Genomic DNA, 3,995 nt, shown 5'->3' on the forward strand with positions numbered 1-3,995 from the left:
TTAATTATTTCATCCTTAAAGTTCCATTTAAAAGTTCACCATCACTATAGGAGTTTACTATGCTTATTAATTCATTTACCTTCATTGTTAAATTCATAGTGGCTTTATAATTATATGCAACTCTTTCATCGATATTCTTAAAGAGAGTATGCATAATATTTTTCAAATTCATATTCTCCTCTTAAAGTGGTTTACTCTCAATCCTCTTGTGAGTAGTGATTGCACTTCGAATTGCAATTATATTCACTAGAATCAATGTGCCTGAAAGAACTAGAAACAACTTAAGATTGTTCATACGAAGAATCAAAGAAATATGAATTACCTGGTTGACATTCATGAACTAGGTGACTACCTCCACAATATTCACAAGTAATGGATCTTTCACAAATTTTGTTAATTAATTCTTCAAGATTGTTCATTCTCCCAGAATTAGAAAAGAATAATGTATTACTTGTTTGGCATTCAAAGCTTCGATGGTTGCTGCCACAATAGTCACAGATAATAACCTTTTGACAATATTTTTCTATCAACTAAGTAAAATTTTTACTTGATTGATTGAAATTCATACTTAAAGTGTTGCATAAAGTGGGTTCACAATGAGAAAAAAAATAATATTTTTTTAAATCTTGCTTCCTGGCACTAATTAGGTGCTACAAAACAAAATACATGAAGACAAAAAATAGAAATAATAATTAAATATATTATAATATAATATAAATTAAGATAATAATAATAATAACAATAACAACAATATCTTCAAGTCTTATTTTTGAAACTTGACAAGTATTAGAATATAAATTAATTGAAAAAAAATAGAAAAATAAAATCTCAAAGTAATAATAAGACAATTAATTTGAAGTAGATGTTTACCAATCCTCGGCAACAGTGTCAAAAATATGACGAGTCCTAAGTGTATATGATTTTTGTTGTTCGTACTCTGTCAAATCTAGTATAGTTTAAGATATCATCCCACAGAGATTGGAATCATCTAGACTACAAATTTGTATTATCTTGATTACTATTTGAAAGAATTAAATCGATGAAAAGTGAGTTTTAAATTATAAATTACTTAAAATAAAATAAACCACTTAAAAAGATTTATATATATATTTTAAAAGAGTTGAGAATTGATGAATTCACTTGATAATATTATTATAATATAATCTCAGTCTCCACATGTATTTCTCTAAAGAATAATTGTTTATTATTAAAAAAAATTATATTTACTCACTAAGAAATAGATATTTAACTAGCATTCCATGAGGATATTTCAATTAAATAATTTAAGACTAGTGATAGTTAAATCAAAATATTTGTGTTGAAAGGTGTAAAGACCCCTTGGGAGTAATTTTTAAATTAATAAACTTATTTGAAACAATGTCTCCGCGAGGATACAGATTAAAAAAATAAGATAAAAATCTCTCAAATCAATAATCTTATTTAAGTCAATCCCTTCGTGAGGATACAAATTGAAACAAATAAGATAGAGATTATTTAAATCTACAAACTTGTTTTAGTCAATCCCTCCATAAGGATAAGAATCAATAGAAGCAAGATTAAAGATTTGGAATAATAAATAACTAAAAATTATTCTCACTCTACTATTTCACTCATTAGTTATTATATATTAATTTTGTTCTGTGAGCATAACAAAATGAATATAAGAATAGCATAGAGATAAAATATATAGATGTGATAATAATAATAATAATAATAATAATAATAATAATTAGATAAAGTTTATTATCCCAACACAATATGAAGATGTAAATTAATTGTGCAGGTGAAGCATTTATTAAACTGAGTTAATATTATAAATATATCAAGTTTCATCAACTATTCCAACAAAAAGGAAATTACTCCATTATGGAGAAATTAATAAAGAAAAACAAAAAAATATTATTCTACAAAAAAGAAAAAAAATTAAACAAGACTAATTCTTATATCTTGCTTATGTTCTTGGATGATTAATAATCAATGAAATGCCTCTATTTATAGAAAATTATAATGTTGCACCCACGAATGTATTCTTTGAAGTGGCGGTTGTAACAGTCAACTTGTATCTTCTTCTCAACTCTTTCACTTGACGGGTGTGAGTTTTGAGGTGATGATCATCACTCATAAACTCTTTAACTTCTTTCAAAAAGTTTCATGATTGTGGCTATGAAATTATAGTTGCACCCGTGGAATTCTCTTATTTATTTAATAGTTTCTTCTATTATATTCTTCTTCTTGTAGAATTTATCAGAAAATATACAGTAATATGATATATTTATTTAAAATAATTAATATTTAATATATAAAAATATATTAATAAATGAATCCATCATATTGATGTGGCTGATGAATTCAGTGTCTAGTAACCTTCTTGGAGGGGTAGTACATGCCTCGAAGGCTTGTGATGTGTGGATGGATCTTAAAGAAAGATTTGATAAAATAGATGATCAAGAACTTACAATTTGCATCAAGAAATTGGAATTGTGTCCCAAGGTGTTCAATTTGTTTCTGTCTATTTCACTAAGTTGAAAGACTTATGGGATGATTTTGAGTCTTTAGTCCCATCACATGCTTGTAACTGTGAAAAATTAAGAGATTTTTTAGCTTATATTCAAAGGCAAAAGTTGTATCAGTTTCTAATAGGATTGAATGATTCATACTCACAAGCAAGAAGCCAAATTTAGTTAATGACCCTACTACCTACTGTTAACATGGCTTACTCCATGATCATAAGTAATGAGAATCAAAAGTCTATGGCTCTATCAGTATAGAAAATAAGTCTTCTTGGTTCTTCACCTACTACAATTAATGTTGTTGCAATGTACTCTAGAACTGGATATCAAGGTGGTTATCAGAAGGGATAAGGGAACTATGTTTCAACTAATAACCCAAATGTTATTTGTGATCTTTGCAAGATGAAAGGTTACTATAAGATGGATTGCTACAAGTAAGTTGGATATCTACCAAGTCATCCAAAACATGGAGATCAAAGAGTCAACAATGACCTCAGAAGTGGCTTTAATAACAAAATTAAGCAGAGAAAGATTGCTTCTAGTGCTCATTATGTTGTGGGTGAAGACTAACAGTTGTAGCCTCAATAGACTCAATCACATGGTGCTTATCAGACTTTACAAAATTTACCAAAGGATGGGATAGTTACACAAAATTTCACACCTGGATGGTATGATCAAATTTATAAATTACCGGAACAACAAAATCAAGTTTCAGTATCTATGCAGTCTACTACTGCAGCAAACATAATAGGTATTGGTAGTGCCCTATCAGTCAACAATAAACCACATAAGTTGATTATTGATACAGGTGCTACAAATCACATGACAGCAGACATTAAACTTCTAAATGAAGGTTTAATATCTGAGTCAGTGCATCCATAAAAAGTAACATTGCCTAATGATGATATGTCACTTATTACACGCACTGGCTCTAGTAGTATCTCTGATAGGAACACTATACAAAACTTCTGTGTGTTTCAAGATCTTTGGAGTGGGAAGGTGAAAGAGATTGGTAGAGAAAAGAATAGATTATACTTTCTACTGAAACAAAAGCTACTAGGACATAACAGAGTAGTTGACTGTGCGCTCAATGCTAAGATAACAGATAAAACAAACCTTCAACTATGGAATAAGAGGCTTGGACATGTTCCATATAGAATACTGTATAAAAAATTTCCTAATAAAATTGGTTCTCCAAATGATTTCATCAATAAATGTAGTGTGTGTCCTCTAGCTAAGCAAGTCAGATTGGCTTTTCCTGTTAGTACTACCACTATCCTTAAACCTTTTGACCTTCTTCATATGGATCTATAGGGACCATAAAAAGTTCCTACTTGTGATGGACACAAATTATTCCTTACTATAGTCGATGACTTCACTGGAATGACATGGATATTCGTGCTTAAACTAAAATCTGATGTTGTAGTTATTCTTAAGCATTTCTTATCTTATGTTCATACTCAGTTTGATATATATGTAAAAGTT

The sequence above is a fragment of the Capsicum annuum genome, chromosome 7, assembly GCF_002878395.1.
Source record: "Capsicum annuum cultivar UCD-10X-F1 chromosome 7, UCD10Xv1.1, whole genome shotgun sequence".
NCBI classification, from domain to species: domain Eukaryota; kingdom Viridiplantae; phylum Streptophyta; class Magnoliopsida; order Solanales; family Solanaceae; genus Capsicum; species Capsicum annuum.